Source organism: Gordionus sp. m RMFG-2023, chromosome 5 (assembly GCF_954871325.1).
Source record: "Gordionus sp. m RMFG-2023 chromosome 5, tfGorSpeb1-WG-v2, whole genome shotgun sequence".
NCBI classification, from domain to species: domain Eukaryota; kingdom Metazoa; phylum Nematomorpha; class Gordioida; order Chordodea; family Parachordodidae; genus Gordionus; species Gordionus sp. m RMFG-2023.
The window spans coordinates 15,765,547-15,787,451 of record NC_088779.1 but is presented as its reverse complement, the minus strand read 5'-3'; the positions used below and the strand labels follow the sequence as shown (position 1 = coordinate 15,787,451).

Genomic DNA, 21,905 nt, shown 5'->3' with positions numbered 1-21,905 from the left:
ACATTACATTTTTTTGACCCTAATGGGCAAAAATATGTATTTTTAACATTAAATTATAATTAAGATGTAACATATAAAAGTGGCAATTGTCATAATCGTTATTTTTAAAGTTTTTTGATGCAAATTTGAAAAAATAAGTATTGCTAACATGTTAAATTAAGATTAGTGAAGATGTATCAGAGATAGGCGTCAATTGTCATAATCGTTATTTTTGATGCAAATGTGCAAAAATAAGTATTGCTAACATGTTAAATTAAGAATATAGTAAAGATGTACCACAGAAAGGTGAAAATTGTCATAATCGTTATTTTTAAAGTTTTTTGATTATTTTGATGCAAATATGCAAAAATTAGTATCACTAACATGTTAAATTAAGAATTTAGTGAAGATGTACCATAGATAGGTGACAATTGTCATAATCGTTATTTTTAAAGTTTTTCTTTGACGCAAATGGGATAAAATAAGTATTGCTAACATGTTTAAATAAAACTTTAGTGAAGATGTTCCCCAGATAAATGACAATTGTCATAATCGTTATTTTTATAGTTTATTGAATTTTTTTGACGCAAATGGGTATACATATAGGTTGTAAACATGTTAAATTAAAATTTCGGTGAAGATGTATTATAAATAAGTGACAATTGTCGTAATCGTTATTTTTAAAGTTATTTGAATTTTTTTGATGCAAATGAGTAAAAATATAGATTGTAAACATGTTAAATTACAATTTCATCAAGATGTGCGATAGAAAAGTGACAATTTTCATAATCGTTATTTTAAAGATTTTCAATATTTTTTTGAAAAATCATTCAAAAAAAGATATTTTGTTTAAATTTTATTGAAACTAGTAGAAAACCCATCAAAAATGACGGGGAATGAGATTTTTATTCATTTTTTACGATAGATGTCATGCCAGGTTCAAGCTCACAATATTAGGAAGCATCCAAGATCTTATAATTTAAAAAAAATTTATCAAGCCCAGCTCAACCTTTAATAATTTGTAAAAGATATTCCCAAGTCAGGTGCAAGCTAATATTAATTTTGAGGTCCCAAAATTTTTTCCCGCCTCGGAGATAGTTAAATTTTTAATATCATCATATAAACGGGAAATATCTGATTTACCAATTAGTTTAATATGAAAAAAAACATGTAAATTTCGTAATTTTTTGTTATATGATCAATTAAAATTATATCTAAAAATATGTTGTTTATTATATAAGGTTATTGTTGTTTTTCAGATAAATTTAATGTGTCTTGCATTTCTGAAATTATTTGTCAAAGAATTTGATAAGGGATATATATATTTTTTATGTTAAGTAAAAAAAAATGCTTTATATTTAAATTACAAAAATTCCATTAAACACTAATGAAACTTATATGCAAATCATTTATATATTTTTTAAGATATTTTTTTTATTGACATATAAATTTAGGATAATTTTTTAAAAAAATAATGAGGATTATTTATTTTGTATTTGATAAAATTAAGAGCAAATCCTTGTTGACATTTTAATTTTTGATGGAAAAAGTAACAAAATAAATCTGGGCGGTCGTCTGGAGAGGAAATAATTAATGTATTTTTATATCATTTAGGGTTGTAGATGAAAGTAATGACGGATTACCAAAGCAGTGTACAAAACACAATACGTCCTGATAAAGATGATATGCCTATGCCTTGAGATACTGGTAAAAGAAGAACGCAAGACGATATTTCTGTCAATGTCAGCATTGGTATCCCCCTCTAAAATAGAATCATGAACGACAATGTTAACTAAACCATAAAACGGTCGTAAGTATTGTTATAAAGGCCACGACATACTGCATATTTTTCCATTAAAGTTGATGAAATTGGCTGTACTGTACATTCAAGTTTGAACACGCAAAACAATATTTCTGTCAATGTCAGCATTGGTATCCACTTCTAAAATAGAATCATGAACGACAATGTTAATTCAACCATAAAACGGTCATAAGTATTGTTATAGCCACGACAGAAATACTGCATATTTTTCCATTAATAAAGTTGATGAAATTGGCCGTACTGTACATTAAAGTTTGAACATTCCTCTAAATATTCATGAAAGTTTCTCAGATAATCGGATAAAGTAATATTTATATTAACTCCTAGTGAAGTGAATGATAGTACAGAATTAAATATTTATATTTGTTAAAAAATAGGAGGAGATGGCATAGGGATTGTGGTAGTGGTGATAGAAATATCATTTGGAGAACTGGGTGAAAATAAAATAAACATAGATATAAAACATAAGATAAAAAAAAATAAACTTCCAGATGAGTTCATTTCAAGTGTAGTTCTTTATTATTTTGTTTACCAGTAATTCTAGAACAGGTAAGGTGTTTGTTTAATCGTCATTATTTTCTTATCTTTAATAATAGATGCATTATGTTTTGTAGCAATGTAAGGGATTAGGGTTAGCCTAGACAAATAAAGAAATCATGCAAAAACTATTGTTGAAATTAAACAAACATTAAAATAATGTAAAACCGGTAGATGGGTCAATATTGGATGCATATTTCTAGTAGTTGGAGGGCTATCATCAAAAAAATTTTTTGGGGGACTTTTCAAGCCTATTATGATATTCTAAAAGTTAAAAAATAACATGATGAATGTAATGTTATTAAGATTAAGGTAATTAATTGTAAGGTAATTGAAAAATAAGATTAAAAAAGGGGGGAAAAAAGAAGGTATAAATTATTATATTATAAAAATTAAATTAAATTAAAGGAATTGATAAGGTTTTGAGAAATAGTGGTTAATAGATAATAGAGATAGAAAGAAAAGAATGAGATAATAAAATTTAGTGATAAATAAATTAATTAAGGGAGGGGAAAAAAGTAAAGAAAGAGTTATTTATAAGGATTGGAGATTATAATTAAGTTAGGATAAGAATATTTAAATATTTGAGTATACTTGATTATCTTCTTAATTATTGGTTATGAAAGAAAAATATGAGTATAAAAAATTGTAATGTAAGTTCTGACAAAAATTGTGAGTATGTTCAAAATAAATATACAAGTTGAGTATCTTGTAGAGATTTCATTAATGTGTAATTGATAATATGAGATGAAAATTGATAAGGTAATCTAAAAAAATAAAGAAAGGATCAAGTGAAATATTAGCCTGAATCTTTTTATTTACATCATTTATTCCATTCATATTTAGAAGGAATATTGTTTATATCAATTCAAAGATGATTTTTCAAATCTCTCAATCCATGTTAGGTATGTGTACACCATCAATTCTCGAAATTCCATTCATCTGTTTGTCTAAAATAAATAAATAAAATCAACAAAAAATAAAAATAAATACGTACCGATAACATGACGTAGCGATGACATGACGTAGCGATGACATGACGTCTCGATGACGTAGTGAGGACATCGGAAAATTATAATATAGATAATTTAGAAAAATCACAATCTTCTTATTTTTTTTTATAAGATATGTGTTGGTACTATTTAGCGAAACAAAAACCAAATGACATTTTTTATGTTGTCCTTTTTATCCTGCGTAAAATTTGATAAAACTATGCAAAGTGATAACTAAAGACAAAGAGAGTTATAACTCATGTTAAATTCCAAACTTTTAAGATATGGATTCACAATCTTATTCCTTTAATTAATAAATTTTAATTCTACATCTATTAATTTGAATAACTCTGAATTCACAGTTAGCAACAATTTTTGTTTACTCACGGCGAAATCGTGCTGAGTCTGAATTCAATTTATGAAAAGAACCTCCTAAAATCATATAACATGTTTACAATATATAAACCCATTTGCGTCAAAAAAACTCTAAAAATAACGATTATTATGACAATTGTCACTTTTCTATGGTACATCTTAATTGAAATTTTAATTTAACATGTTAAAAATACATAATAATACCTTTTTGTGTCAAAAAATGTTAAAAAATAACGAATATGACAATTGTCACATTAAAATATTTTTGTTAAAAAGATTATATAAAATAACATTAAAAGTCTAATATAAATATTTACAAAAAAATTATTTAGAAATAACCACATCTTTTGATATACTTAATTTTGCAAAAATTGTTTATAATAATATTCTTAAAAGAATTCATCAAAAATGATTTATTTACAAAGAATCAAAATTTTTATCAAATCAAAATATGTTCAACAAAATGTATATATATAAGGTAAAATCTTTATTGAGATTGAAGATAGAAATATTAATAATCAACTCAAACGATTAAAAATGGTGGTTAGACATAAAACAACATTTAAAAAGTCCGGGCGGGCCGGCCCTGAGTATATAAAGCACGGACTATGTCTAAATATTTTTAAAAAAATCCTGGGCAGGCATAATTATTTTTTTGAAAATAGAAGCCGGGGCGATATTTTTCTATTATAAAAATTCGGACCATAATCAATATTAAAAAAAAACACATTTAAAAATGCAAAAACAATAATTCGTCCCCAGCTGATCCTAATTGAAGCTTAGATAAGTTTTATTTTGTATATCAAGAATCTTTCAATAAAAAAACTTGCAATGAAAATAATGATATAGAACTCATATTGAATATTGTCTATGGTTTATTATGAAGTCTGCCTCTTGAAAGAACCTATAAACGAATGTAATAAAAAACGATGCTACCAGAAAAATAGTTATAAACTACAACAATAGTATCTTATAATTTAACATTATCACAATTTCATCTTCGAAAATTATAAAGGCAATTCAGATAACACAACTACATCACAAAACTGAACATGAGCAATAGGAGAACTTGCTCATACTGTTTTAGATTTATTAATATAAAAAATAATTTAATAAAACCATCCATTGACCACTCACTTCAAGATGCCCAAATAAACCTCCAGCCTCCCTGCTTGAATTTTTATCATTAAGTATCTCACCAGATATTCCACCACCACCTTTAATCTCAACCCCAAATGACTATCAATTATTTAATCTACCAAATGAAAATCCAACACATGAAAAGACCTTTATAAAAAATCATCCAATTCCTGATTTGGAATACCCAAAATTTTTAACAAGCAATATTTGCCCTACCATATCACGAATTCCAAAAGCAGCCCTTAAATTAATTTATCCTTTTTATATCAAAATCATTAATAATATTTTACAAAATCCAGAAGATTTAAATTGGAGAAAATTAATATATTTCCCAACATTAATATTATCAAATCCGCCAAAAGATAATCCAACCCCACTATGCCAAACCATCAAAGAAAGAATTGAAAACTTTGATCTTAATTTTGAAACCGTAAATTAAAAAAGATAGCATATTAAATTTAGTTTGTAAAATTTAACTATGGATAAAAGACAAACAAATTTTATTAGTAAGATAATTTACGTGACGAGGCGTCAAGTTTACTACTAGGGAAGCAATCAAAAAATTTTTTTATTTTATTTATTAGTCAAACCATAAATAATTAAGATTTATAAATAAGCGGAATTTGTCTTTGTTTTTGAGTAAAATGATCAAGTACTGAATTATAAAAGTTATTACTAGATTTTAAATTTTTCAATAATTTTTTTTCAATAGAAATCAAAGCTAGATTCGATAATCGATTTTGACTCATTCTGTTTCTACAATAAGATTTGATTATTTTTAAAGATGAAAAACCCGTTCTGCACTTGCTGTTGTTGCAGCCAAAGTTAAAATGAATTTGCATAATTTAAAAAAATCTTTAAAACTTTTCATCAAATCGGTATTAATTAAAAATTCAAGTATTTATAAACATTTTTTCTCTTTCTAAATTCATCGTCACCAAACACTACCTTTAATTCGGTTTCCAGCTTGTGTAAGTCGAAAAATTGAGAATAAGTGTCATTTAAATTGTCTAATAAATATTTTGGGAAATTTTTATTAAATATTTGAAATTTACTAATATCTAACAATTCGACGAATTTGATATTTTTTAATGTATCAAACCGAAAATCAATTTCATTGATTATAGTATCTATTATTTTAATTATCAAATTTTTATAACTCTCTTGTATTAGGCAATCCGGATCTATTACGTTTTTTATCTAAATTGTCTTCAATATTTTCCTTTACATTTAAATTTCTCTAAAAAACATCAAAGTTTTCTATGTTAGATTTAACTGAATTTCTGAAATCGTTAATACTTTTAAGACAATATGATACATCGTTAATTTTAGTTTGAAGTATATCAAATAATAAATCAGATTCTGGAAAAACTTCTTGAAAAAAATATAACAAAATTAGAAAATTTGCATCATTTAATATATTTAAATAGCCACGAGATGTTATTAGAACATTATTATCCCAAACAATATCAGATTCTTCATCAATCATACTTTCAAAAAAAACGACTAGATCCTTAAAATAATTGAAAACTGTTTGAACCAGCCGACCATTGTATTCCTATCTTGTTGGGGCTACTCGTGGTAATCTTTTTTTAATATATTTATCAAATTCTGCTGTACGCTTAGATGATGTACTAAAAAAACTGGCTAAACCAGATAAAGTTGCAAAAAAAACCTTACATTCTTTAATTTTGCTGCAAGATTTTGATAATATAACATTTAACTTGTGGGCAAAACAATGAATATAAAGTGCAGAAGGATTGACGTCTCTAATTTTTGCTTGCAGTCCACGTGAATCACCTGACATAACAGCTGCGCCATCGTAACTTTGACCTATCAATTTTTTCATAATTTTCTTATCATTCAAAAATTTAATGACAAATTTTGATAAAGAATTAGCATCACGATGCATTGCAACATCAAAGAATTCAATAAATCTTTCATATAATGTCCCGTTATTTAAAGCATATCGAAGAACTATAGCCAGTTGGGATTTATTATTTATATCAATTGTTTCATCTAATATTATTGTTATAAATTCCGTTTCTTCCAATTCATCTAATATTTTTTGGTGTAAGTATGAAATGGAATTAATTAAATCATTTTGGATATCACTTGATAGTCCAATAAAAGTTGTACTATTTTCTAAATGATGTTTTAATAGCAAATTTTCTTCCACGAGCAAATAAATTAATTCAATATAATTTCCTCTATTTACTGAATTAGGTGATTCATCATCACCATGGAATGCGAGCTGCTGAACTCCAAGAAAACATATAGAATTGATTAAAATTTTCAATGCTGTTCGATTGATATTTTGCGCATCGAATCTATCATATTTTCAATATGAATTTCGCCAAATGTTTTTAATTGAATCATCGACTGCAAATAAGCTGTTGATTCTTCATGTCGTTTAACTGCCTTTGAAAAATTATTCATATTCGATCATTCCAAAAATATTTTTCCTTTGGGAATAATAAGCATGACCAACAATATAGAGAATTAGAAAATTCACATCCAGTGAGCCATTCATATTTATCATATTTATCGATAGAAAAATTACGGATGCAAGATTTTATTTCTTTTTTTAAATTTCTTAAAATTGGCTTTGGTCTTCCTTTTTCAATAATTAATTTTTTGGTATCAAAATTTCTTGAGCTAAACAATAATACAATTACAATTATTAAACATTAATTTAAAGAAAATTTTTTTTTTAAAAAAAGTAAGAAAAAAAATTTAATATAAAAAATTTATTTTTCTTTTATAAAAGAATAAGCAATTTTTTATTTGCTTCCCCAATGCTTATTTTTTAATCGTAAAATTAAACAATATCATAACATGATTCTCTATTTATTTATTAAAAAATAAGCAATATTAGATTTGCTTCCCTCTTGTATATTTTTTTTAACGTAATAAAAAAATTACACCAAAAAAATATCGTATGAATCATGATTTATTAGTATATTTATTATAGGAAAATAAGCAATATTAAATTTGCTTCCATCATTTTTTAACATAGTAAATATAATAGTAAATTTTTTTACGTAGTAAAAATAATAGTAAATTTTTGAACGTAGTAAAAATAATAGTAAATTTTTTAACGTAAATTTTTTATCGTAGTAAAATATTATAAATCTTTTTAACGTTATAAAAAATATATTAATTATTTTAAGGAAGTAATTTTATTTTTTTTAGCATAGTATAAAGATTATATTAAGTTTATCTAAGAATTTTGTAAAAAATCAAGGGAAGCAATGCTTCCCTTGCTTCTATGGACTCGTCCCTGTATAGATACATATAAAGTATATTTATATGTAATGTAGATAAATCAATATAATATACATATAATGTAGAAGACAAATATACCAACGACAAATTTTTTAAACACTAAGTTTTTGCATCATCAAACAAAGAAGAAATATCTGGTTCGCCCGTCATTCTTGACGGGATAGCTACTAGTTATTTATAATTGTATGTGTTATAAATTACATATAAATAAATACTTTCTTCGTCCATCATAAAACAAAGTTATTTTGTATTATGAATTATTCGAATAAAAACAGCCTTTAACAATATTTAGAAATATAAAATGTTTCTTTATTATTCCACTAGAAAATTTTATAAATAGGAATAATTGCAAATAATTCCTACTAATAATATATGATTATTTTTCTATATTTATTAATATAAATTATTTTAATCGAATAATCTCGAATAATTCGATCGAATAATAGATAAAAAATTATTCGACGAATAATATATTTTATTTATTCTAATTAGATTCGAATTTTCGAATCGAATAATTATGTTATTCGTATTCGTAAAATACGAATCTATTTTTTTGGTCTTCCAAAAATAAATTCTCGTTTAATATTTTGTTTACATTTTTGAAAATTAATAGAGTAAATGTTCTAAAGGAAAAATAGGAATAATATACAATAAAATCAAAGGGGAAGAACTTAGATTTAAAAGATAAATAATCCACAATAAAATTACTGACCGAATAAAATATAGAACGGTTTAACCTTTATTGCGCGACATATCAATAAATGATATAATTTTTTAAAAAAATATTTTGTATTTAAAGGGCTCTTAGTAAACTAATAATTTTTTTTAAAAAAAATTTTTAAACCGTAAAAAAATTTCAGTATGTGTATTTAAATACACAATGCTTGTAAAAAGTATCATATTTTTTCAATTTCAAACCTATTACAAAATAAAGATATATAATTGTTATATAATAGGAATTAATAAATTAAAATATTATATATTTGGTTATTAAATTGTAATATGTTTAAATTTTATATAACGCGCATTTATTAAATTAATTCTGTTCAAATATACTTTTATTTTTAGTTTTGCTTTTCTTTTTAAGGTAACCTTTTAATTTTATATTCTAATTTTAGTTTTGTAAAAATATATAAATACAAGATTAAAAAAGCAATAAAGGGAGATGAATTATATTTAAAACCATTATTATATCCCTATCTTTTCATGGTGCCTCGGGTGAGGATTGGAAAACCATATTTTGAGAAAAAATTTCTTCAGGTCTTCTTTACCTGGGAATAAAACATATGGTCAAGATAGATAATATTGATATGATTTTTAAATTAATTCTACTCCATTTATGAAACAAACTTAAGATATGCAACTCAATGTGATGACCAATGACCAATATCTAACTCAATGTGATGACCAATATATAACTATGTGATAACCAAGAACCAATATGGAAGTTGAACAATATACTATGAATTCTATATAGTGAAACCAATGATGATTTACAAAATATTCTAAATCCCCGTAAGAAGAAAAGTTACTATAAATTAGTTTTCTATGCCGAGATAAAGTCATAACTTATGGTATAAAATAACTTAATAAAATAACTTAAAAGTAAATCAATCATAATGGACATATTTGAAAACATAATCCATATTTACTTAAAAATGAATTAACAGTTGAATTTCTTAGTGAACTACCTATTGATGTTTTTCGTATTTTTGATTTCTTGAATTATGACCAATTGTGGAAATTAACTGAATTGCCTAAAGAAGAATTCTTAGGTATAATTAAAAAATATTACAAAGATAAACCATTAAAAATCCTAAAAAAAAACTCTATATCAAAATGTAATTGAAACATATAAATTAAAAGATATAAATCATATGATTAAATTTAAAGAAATATTTGTGATTATAATACTAAATGTGATAAAAATTTTTTTTTTGAAACTTAAAACTTTGAAGACAAATAAAAGTATGTAAAAACTAAACGTCTTAATTCTAGAAAAATAATGAGAAGAAATTATTTTTTACTAAAAGCAATGATAATCCAATAAATAATTATTATTTTAAAACACTTTTTAAATTAAAAGGGTGTGAAATTTAAACTTTTTTTTAAAGAGAGGGAAATGTGCATAATATTTATTTGCATATTTTAACCTCAGGATTATAAATAAATAAATTAAACACTAAAACGCGAAAAATAAATTAATCACTAAAACGCAAAAAAAATAAACACTAAAACGCAAAAAATGAAAACGCGAAAGACATTATATAACAATCTTATTGATTTATCATTCTTCACCTATTCTTATATCCAACTTGATCAATTATATTTGACTGACTGATGATAATAAATTTTGAAATTGATAATAATAACGACAAGTACTACGAGCAAGCTACATGACAAAATAATGATTTATGAAGACAACTTACGACAAGAATAACAAACTTACGATTTAAACAAACCAACGCGCGAACTCGATCTAAGCAAACCAACGTGCAAACTCGATTTAAACAAACCGACGATTGGGACAAGCTAACGATTACAATGACTCTTGAAACGATTTGAAGAATCACTTAAACGACAAGCTTTCTGTGACAGCTTAGATGAAATTATGGGAAGGCTTTTTAGAAGAGGGAGATGTTATATAATAGGAATTAATAAATTAAAATATTATATATTTGGTTATTAAATAGTATGTAACGCGTATTCATTAAATTAATTCTGATATATTTAACTTATTCAAATTATACCTTTATTTATAGTTTTGCTTTTCGTTTTATAGGTTAACCTTTTAATTTTATATTCTAATTTTAGTTTTGTAAAAATATATAAATACAAGAAAAAGTAATAAAGGGAGATGAATTATATTTAGAAAAACCATCATTAATTCCCTATCTTTTCAAAAATTTTATTATTTGATAAATAATATCAAAACAAATTTATATTAATTTTCATGAAATAATATAAAACAATCGTTTTTTGTAGTAAAACATAATGATACACCATATTTGGACCACTTTCATAACCATTTACTCCCAGGGTTTTTGCATGGCGCCTTTTTACTATATTTTGGCCAGTGTGTTATTAAATCCACTTATTTCTTTCTGCGCAAGTCGGCCCCTTGCTAGATTTTTCTTTATATTTGGTGTCAATTGATATTCATATTTTTATGCTAGCATTAATATTTTTGTTACATTTACAGAGTATCTTATCTGCTATTGAAATTTTATAGGCATCTGTTCTTTTGCCGGTACCTCTAAAGCTACAAAATCTGGCTCATACATTAACCATGATTTATGAGCATTATATCAAGTATATGGAATATTATACAATGATACCATTTACATGTATGTGAATCCACGTTCCATCTTTTAGAATCCTTTTTAAACTGGCAATTATAAATTCTATTAGCTCACGCTGTAGCAATACTCCCTTTTGGGAGAGTAATACGTGAGTTCTATACCACAGAACCAATTAACAAAACACAATTTAAAATTGGAATGTATTGGTACCAATATTTAAAATACCACATTTCCAATAGAATCAACATCTGCTGATCTGTATCAAGAATTTCCTAATCTAAAACTATCTTCTGGAATACAGTACATTTTGACTATAGCAGCAAATAAAGAGCATTTAATAGTATAAAATAAAATAATTAAAAAAGCTAAAATTCATATTACATTTGTGCGTATTATGTATCTGGGCACGTACCTTAAAATTTAAATTTTAAACACTATTAATGAATATAACACTCTATTTATATATAAAACATTTCTTTTACCTTAATAGGATTGTTAACTTCCTGTTCCTTAAAAATTTAAGAGAAATGTTATAATTTTATAAAATTGGAAAAATGCAACTATTCGAAAGTTGTATTTTAGAATTTTTAAATTAATAGCTGTCTTTCATTTTTGACAAAATTAACTATAGAAATAAATAAAATATATGTGTATCTATTATACATCATGTGTATTAAGTAAAAAAATTTATATCAAAATTTATACCCATTTTTATGGTATGTGTATTCAAATATGATGTACTCAATAGAGGGTTAAAATATAGATGAAATTAGGAATGATATTATAAATTTTAAAATCAGTTATAACTCCAAACCAAAATGTTAAAACAAAATTAAAAGTAACAAATATTTTATTTGAACGATAAAACTTCAAAATAAGTGAGGTAGATGATATATTTGTATAAAATAAATTTAATTAAAAAAACATTCATTAAAATCTATTCTCTCAAAAATAATAAATGAAAATTATGTTCTCTATTGTTTTTAGAAAACATTTACCACAAAAAAGTAAAATCTTGATTCCTATCACCGAATAGAGCTTAATAAATATTGCTCAGCCTCACAAATTTGACGTGTGTTAGATGTCAATTCTGATATTTAGCATTAATTTTTATATTCTCATAATCATATGACTTTGCAAAGTAATTATATCAAAACACATATTTATTTAATTTATTTGGATTCAAACCTTGATAGCACATTTCCTTTACAATATAAATAATATATCTTCAAAGTCTATTTATAAAAACTAGCTTTATTAATAGTCATGGTATTTATATTTTTTGTTACTCACAATGCAAAATAAGTTAACATATTCATTATAACCCTTCCATAATCATAAATTATATTTAATTGGGTATGGACTTTTTACAGCTCCTCTTATTTCCCATAGGCATTTAAGTAAGTGGCTTTGCCTCTTGCATGCATAAATAGCTGTGGCCTTCCCAAAAAACGTGAATGGTCCACTTTATTATTTCCCTTCTTTTTATCCCAGTTTGATGGGCTTTTTGAGTGAACCAATCATTGCTCTGTTGTATATAAAACTCATTACTGTGAGCTTTTCATGGGCATGAGAAGAAACCAGTATAATTCTGTTTTTTAGCAATATAGAAAGGCATAAGTGCTTAAACAAAAATATATAATATTCAAACCTTAATGATTATTTTTTATATCATATAAGAAAATTCATAGTATTTTTTTTTGTCTTTACACCTTTTAAAAAAAGTTTTTACTATAAAATTTCAATTATAGTAATTAAAAAAAATACTAGCCACCTTTTTGAAAATATTGTTTGTGACATATACTAATTTTTTGGGAAGAGAGGACTATGGGGAGATGAGGAAATTAGATTTTTGGGAAGTAGAGGCAAGAGAGAGTAAATTATTTATTAACTTTTAGAAGAATACCAGATCAGTCCTGTATACACTTCTTATTGCCTTACCAGTTCTATTAAAATTGCTAGTCCATACCAAGTTTTTAATAGATATTATATATATTTTTAAAAAATATATATTTGTAAGTAAAAATTAATTTTTTATGATGTTTTGTTTAAAAATTACTAGGATTTTATAAATGATAGAATTATAATATTTATATTTTAAAAGTATATTTTTTATTATTTTTTAAAAATTAATTTTTTACTATTATGATTGATTGATGAATAAATCTCTGATTAAATTAAAATTCTACATTTGATAGTTAATAAATATTTTTTCTATAAGATCCAATGCAAGAAAATTTTGCTTTCAAATATTATTTTGCATGAGTTATTTTTGGTCTGGCTTCCTAATATAATTTAGGGTAATTATATTATGGTTTGGGGCTTAATTTTAAGGGGGAAATATAGAGGTGTATTTTATATGTAAAATAAAAACATGTCCAATAATTCTAGAAAATTTTAAAAATGTAATGTACCATTTCATTGAAATTTTAAACTTGCAAAAGTTTTAAAATATTAGATTTTTTTAAATAGGATTTTGGATATAGCTTAATTGATTTTGGATATAGCTTAATTTACAAACATGAGTTAATTTTTTAATATCAAAAAATAAGAATGAACTCTTTTAGATATTCTTGATATCTCAAAAAAAAATAATCAAAGTTTTCAAATTAGGAGATACTTTCTTTTTCATTTCATATTTTTTAATTAATTGATTAAATAGATAAACATAATGAAATTTTCAAAGCATGGTGAGCACAATAATAAACCCAGTCTTGTCAGAATTTTTGAAAACAAATTTAAATTACAGCAATTACAATTGGAAAATCATAATGCATTGTTTAATATTATTTACTACTAATATTGTTAAATTTGATCTAATCATGAAATCTACTGTCCTGATTCTTGGGTTGAATCATGTTATCAGAATTAATTTGTTTTTTAGGTTAGGTATATTATTTTATAATTTTGTTCATTTTAAATTGTTTCTTATAAACTCAGGGCCATAGCCAGGAATTTTCAGCTAGGGGCCAACTGATTACTTGAGGGGTCAATATATTTTTTTAAATAAAAAAATAATTAAGCATTCATAGAAAACTTTTTTATATTTTAATTAAAAATTTATTAATGTAATATGAGTACAAAATAAATTTTTCATAAGCCATCAATACTAAATTTTACTTGCCTAGTGCTCAATAGAACTCTCTTTATTGTAGAGAAAGAGGCCACACAAAAAGCCGTTGGTACCATAATGATGATAGCTGCTGAATAGCATTTATACAATTCTTTAAATGCATAATGATATTTTTTTATACATAATGTTTAGGATATTTTCAAAATTATGTGTTTCTTCAACTTCTGCAACTAATAATCCTTTAGCAATTTTCATTTCATGATGTAACGTTTCCATATTAAAGTTTAATAATGTTTCTAATAGGGCTATTTTATCCGATATAAAATAATCAGGGTCAAAGGGGGACAATGTATTAAAATATGATAGAAGATTATAGCCATCTTGTGTAAATCTATCTAAAAAACGATCAACACAAAGTAATCAATAATTTCATAATAATTCCCTTTTAAAGAACTCCAATTGGAGTCTTTTTAACAATCAAATTGTAATTTGGTTTTGACTAAAAATCTTGAAAATTTATAGGCGTTTTACGCAGGGATGCGAACCCGTCAACAAAAAAAAGGGTCCGGGTTCGGGTACAGGATAAAATTTAAAAAGGACCCGGGTCCAGAGTTCGAGTCCGGGTTCAGGGAACATAAAAATGACTCAAAATAAGATTTTTTCATTCATTTATTATAATACTTCAATATATACACATTCATAAATTTACAAATGAAAAATTTAAAAATGAAATAATTTATATTTTAAATGTTTTTATTCAATTGCATAATCATAATATCTTATAAGATATCATCCTTGAGATTTCCACATAAATTAGATAGGACAATTTCCCACGTTCTACGGATAAGATATTTAATTCTGGATATATTGAAGAATTTTTTTCCCAGAATTTTAAAATATTAGAATCCTTATTTATTCTCTTAACTTCTGAGAATTTTCTATTAAAGATTTGATCCTTCTTTCTATCTGATGAAAATTTGTTTTTTCTTATCTATCTAAAAATAAAATTTCAAGATCATCAAATTATTTATTATTATCACTACAACAGTAGGTATTGTCGTGCCTTCAATATAATGTAAATAATGGAGTTTGCATATGCCATATATCCTTAAGATGATCTTTAGCCATTTGTTTTTGCTCAATACTCAATAAAACCTGTTATCGAGGGTCTAAATATATAGAAGCGTATACAACACTATTTTGTAAATATTGTTGCTCTTGAATTTTCATGTTTTCTAATACTTTGTTTATAAATCTAATCGGCATCTAATCCATATCATATAAAAATCAAATAAACATAATTGTTCTGATTGTAATCTTAATATTGTTATTTTTAAGGGGACAAATACACTAGTAAGGTCCTTTATTTGGCACCAATCATCTTCCGACAAAATGACTTCAAATGCTCTTATAATAAAATCATTACAGAAATCTTTGAAACTTAATAATTGTCCTAGCATCATACAAATTGATGACCAACCTGTTGTTCATTATCATTTAAATTAAAATATTATTACTTGCACTACAAAATAATTCACTTTCAAAATAATCAACGTTCTATAAGATAGCATATTAATATATATACATAATAAAATATTATTACCTACACTAGAAAATAAATTTATATCAATCTCTAATAAAATGGAAGTCCAGGAAGAAAATTGAAAGAAAAAGAAGATAAAATAAATGTTTCCATAAAAAAAAGTTAATAAAATTTATATTATTTTTTAAAAAAATATTATTTATTTTTAAAATTTTTTATGACACCTAGAATCCTTGGGCCCTCTGCTTTTAAAAAGGGTCCGGGTACAGCCAAAAAAATTAGAAATTATAACAATATTATACCAATTTTGAACCACAAGATGAAACATGTGGTTGTAGATATAAAAGAATTTTTTTTGAGATTTGTACTCCTCTATTTTGATCGACGTTTGCACCATCATATACCTGGCTTATTATATTCGTTGAATTTATATTTAACTCATTAAGTTGTTTTAAAATGCAGTCAATAATGCTTTCAGTAGAAAGGCACTGTAAATTAATAATTCCTATTATATTTTCTTGAATTTCTTCAGAATAAAATATAGCGGATAATTATGCTCAGGTTTTTACCAGTGTTGTTAAAGTAACTAGTTAAAAGTAACTATCCAGAATTAGTTAGAATTAAACTTTTTCTAAGAATTATAGGAGGAAAGGGAAAAGAAAAATAGTAAGAAGCAGGAGAAATGAAAGGAATTGGGAAATCGAAGGAAAAAAGAAAGATAGGTAGGAATACGGGGTAATAAAATGTGAAATAAAAAATAGAGAGAAGGTGAAATAAAAAATAGAAAGAGAAAAGTGAAAGAAACTAGTTACATTTTTTGCTAAAAAATAACTGTAACTAGTTATATTTTAAAAATTGTAACTAGTAACTGTAACTAATTATATTTTTTGAAATTTAACTGCCAAAAGTAACTAGTTACTTCTAAAAATATGTATAAAATCTAAATAATATATTCAAATGATTAATTTTATTTTTAATATGTGAATTGATCATTTATTAAAAGAATATTAAAATTATAATTAATATACTATAACTTTATAAAAATATATAATTAAAAGAAGAGAAATAAAAAAAATAAAATAATATATTTAGATTTGGTCGGCTGGGCTTAATGACCTATGTATAGATATACATTTGGATCGACAATTTATTAATATTCTTTGTCTTAGGTAGAAGCATCACATGTGATTAAACGTAACCTTTGCCCTATTATTTTGAATAATTTTAGGGCTTGGGGTCCAAATGATCCACAGATGTCTGAGACTACCCGAACAGACAAAAGATTATTAAGGTGGCTATATTTATTTTTTGTATTTTCAGTTTAGTGATGGAGTTAATAGTAAAAGATCTGGCAAAACGATCTACACATGTATAATACCAAGCGGGGGGTAAAGCTTGGTTCCAAGGGACTAGCTTTGTGCTAAATTAATTTTAAATTAAATTAAATATTTTGTTTAAATGTCTGGTGTTCTCAAAGGATATGTCGAAATAGATTTTCTTTTCTTAAATTGTTACATTGCTGTGTTTAATTTTGTAACCAAATTCAAGTAGTAAATCTATTTTTTATGTTATATTTCCTTACAAATTTATCACAATATTTTCCATATTCCCAAGTTGCTGGCAATATTTATACTCTGGAATTTCATAAGTTATAAATGTATTTTTTTTAAATTTTATTAAATTAGAGCATAAAACTTAGTATAAGGAAAGACAAAGATTTAGATTATTTTGGAATTAAATAATTTTTGTATAAAATGCCAAATTTGTCATCATGACCTACTAAAAAGACAAGACTATGAAAGAAAAACAATATATTATAATGCAGATATCAAATATCATTTCCTTCAACAAAAGATTAATCAAATAACCTTCATTTTATAGGCTAATTTAATTTTTTGAAAATTGGTGAATTATCTAGGGTATTTTTGTCATGGTCTTCTTGTTCAAGATTTTTTTGCCTTCCAAAAAAATAGGTAAATTCTATGATCTAAAGTGTTTTCCAAATTATACAATACGATGCATGCATATATAATTAAATAAAAAATAAATTATCTAATACCCTTTCCTTATTATTCTTATTATCACAATTTTCTTGACAAAAAAACTCCAATATTATTCAGTTCTATTTGAATTAACATTAAAAAATATATATTTGCAATAAGTTTAAAATAATTTGCAACAACTGTATATATAAATATCATATTTGCAAATATTTGAGTGAAAAAATCATTAATTCTAATACATAACCTGACCCATTTTTAGCATTGATAGACCATTTTAAAATTTATAAGAACCAAAAAGTAACTTATAATGTAACTGTAACTAATAACTAGTTATATTTTTACCAATGTCTAATAACTGTAACTAATTATGTTTCAAAAGTAACTTTAACAACAGTAGTTTTTACTTTCTGATGCATCTTTTACCTCATCAGCCTTAAGATAAAAAAAAAGTCACTCACTTTTGTTATATTTTTCTGAGATATTTAAAGCACAATATCTTTACTTCCTTTTGAATCTGGGATGATGTATGTTGGGCATTTTTTAGTATTTCATAATAATTTAATCCAGGATCTTTTTGGATGGTGCAAGAAACATTGCTATAAATAGTCCAGAAGAATAAATTATGTTTTCATCTTTTGCAGCATCCATAATTTTTATTGAACCAATCCCATGAAAGGTAGCACCTATATGCTATGAAATAGGATCAAATCAAATATTGATTTAAGATAGTAGAAATTATAGTATCACTTTCATTTTTAAAAAACTTCAATGCACAGTTATAAAAATATAACAAAACAATGATGAAAATAGTATTTAAAAGAATATTAAAATATAGTTGACATACTATATCTTATTCTATATAAAAATATATAATTATAATAAGAGAAATTAAAAAAATAATTTAAAATAATATATTTAGGTATGGTTGGCGGGGCTTAATGACCCATTTTGATATGCAGTTGGATCGACAAATTTCAATTGATATTCTTTGAAGGTTAAAGCCTACTTTGGATCACCATTGATTAAACGTAACCTTATTACGGTTAATTTGTTGGCTTACCAAAATTGTTGTTCTCAGTATTTTTTTCATAATTCTAAAATATTTACCGCTGTTTTAAATAATTGGTTATATTATAATAATAATATTGTGATTGAACCATAATAAATAAAATAATTATCATTGAAATAAGTATAATTTAACGTGATTAAGCGCCTATATAATGTGATATACAAACACACATGAAAATGATAAAATATGAATGAATGAATGATGATTTATTATTGGATAAAAATAAAAGAAAGAAATTTACAAACTAGACATGTTTTTGAATAAATATTTAAAATTTATTTTAAAAATATAAAAATAATATATTACAAAAATTTTTTTTAAATTTGAGCGGCTGGAAATAATTATGGAGACTAATTTTTTTTGGGGAGGGCTGACCCTCCCGTGTCTACGGCCTGTATAAGCTATAAAAATATAAAAAAATCTAGCTTAACTTTTTATATATTTTGATTTCAGATCGACTTTGCTTGGAATTATGGACTTAATTTTACGTTAGGATTTGGCGGGGTTGGGAATTTTCTTGGAAAAAATTATCCGATATTCCCGATATTAAATTGATATTGGCTGCCGATCCGAATATCTAATTTTGTATTCTGTAAAGATACCAATGGTTTTAATTTTTAATATACTTTTTATTAGTATAACATCTATAATTTAACTATACCATAACTTATGTCATATTATTATAATGATCAATTATAGTTTATATTCAATTCAATTGCAATTCTAAAAGTATATAAAATATTTTTATTGTTAAATCACTTTTATATAATATAAGTAATAACATTAATCTATATACATAATAAATAATAAACAAATATTTCATGAAATTTGAAATAAATATTTAAATTAATATAATCGAAGATTTCTTTTTAGAAAAAATTTTCAATTTATCAGAGGTCATTCTGAAGAGATTATCGCACACTTTTATAAACAATGCGCAAAATAAAATAACAATATGGCAGAATGTTTATTAATTAATTATTATTAGATATAACCTTTTTTAAAAATTTTATAACATTTTATTTTTGTCAAAGACGCCATTTCATATCGAATTTGATCGGAAAATTTTATAATATTGGTCGACCGATATTTTAAGTGAAATATCGGCCCGATCCGATTTGATAAAAAATATGGGTACACCTCTAGAAAAAATATTTTGGCTTGGATTGAGAAAATGTTCATCTTCATGTAGGTTGGGTTGAGTTGGAAGACTTTATTGTTGTAGGTTTCTAACTTGAATTAAATATACGTAAATATATTTAAAATACCACAATTTCAAAAATTCTGCATAAAATAATAAGAGTTTAAAAAAAATATGGAAAATGAAAGACAAATTTACTATCTTTTTCTATTCGAAGCCTGTTTCCAAATTTGCACTGGGCTAGGTCACAAGAGGAAAACATTCTTTCTACTGAAGATTAAGATTATTTTTATATTATCACACCAACAAAAATGCTATATTCGGTACTTCAACAAAGATTCGAGACATTATTAAATATGAAAGCCGAAAACATTATTTTACCAAAACTTTATGATTTGTTTTTTCATTTAATTTACCTGGTTTGCTACCATTTAATCGTTAATAAAAACAAAAGATTTTTATTTATTAACGATTAAATAGTGGCTAATTTATTTAGGCGACTTAGTGCTTTGTTGATGCTAGTTTTAAAAAAAAATATTTTATCATACCAAATAAAATAATTTGGCAAATTACTATCTTATTTTGCTTGGAAAAATAAAAAAAATGCTTCATTGGTAAACTGCTTTGGAAAAACAAAGGATTGGTTTGCATCCGCCATTATTATTAAATCAGTGATGATTAGGTTTTAATAAATAGACCAAACAATGATTTATAATTTTAGAAATTATTCTCCAGAATACTGACTCATAGCAGTTCTGAAATACTTATTTGGTTTACTTCATTTTATTTAGCGAGCTCCAAATATGCTAGGGTCAATTGCATGAGGAATAATATTATAAAATATGGTAATGTCATAAGTGGTGATAGATATCATCAGAAGTGTCTTTCTTAAATGATTTAAATGCACCCAAAATTTTATCCTCCATTAGTCATACAGGTCATTAGAGGGTTAACATAATCAGTATTTTCTTCTTAAACCTCTTGAACAAAATTAGTGTTAATTAAAAAGTTGGGCTAAATTTATTTTTAATTATATTAGATACATATTTGTGTATTATTATATATGCTACAAATAAAATTTTTATTTATTTTTATTGTGAATATAAAGGATTTTTTCATTTATAAAAAAAAGACGATTTCTAACATCTTTCAACTGAAATTTTATGCATTGACTAGATATGTTAATTTTATTGCTCTAGCTCTATTAGTTCCGGAGAATTTGAACATTCAAAGTGAAAAAATGACACATTGTTCAATTTTGCAATTCATATGTCGTAGTGTAGATGGAATCGATTTGGATTCTGAATATTTTATTTTAAATCATTTACTGAGGGCTATTTTTAAATTTGGAAAAAGTACTCACAAGAGCTGTGCGCCGAAGTCTCAACCTGGAGCCACGATTTTTTATTTACGCTGAATGAATTGGTGGAGAGGTCGGCAGCCTTACATATTTTAAAAGATAAATTACATTTTTTATAATTTATTTGGGCACTCTTAGTTCCAAGATTGTTAGTATAACTTAGTTCTTAAATCATTTCCTGTCCCACTCCTAAATAACTAAATTTATTTCTCATAGGTCACGCACAACATCTATAATCTATCGATTTTTATTATGACAAATTTATTGTGATGCAAACAAAA

The 21,905-nt window shown here is 24.7% G+C and overlaps 1 protein-coding gene across 1 annotated transcript in view; it reads left to right on the top strand.

Annotated features, from left to right (window-relative positions):
- Positions 1-12,531: 12,531 nt before the first annotated feature.
- The window catches only part of LOC135930405 (signal transducer and activator of transcription 5B-like), a 95,118-nt gene continuing 85,744 nt past the window's right edge, over positions 12,532-21,905 (top strand). Inside the window, exon 1 of the mRNA XM_065467197.1 lies at positions 12,532-12,576. The gene's annotated coding sequence lies outside the window, so the exon portion shown is untranslated. The remainder of the gene's footprint in view (positions 12,577-21,905) is intronic.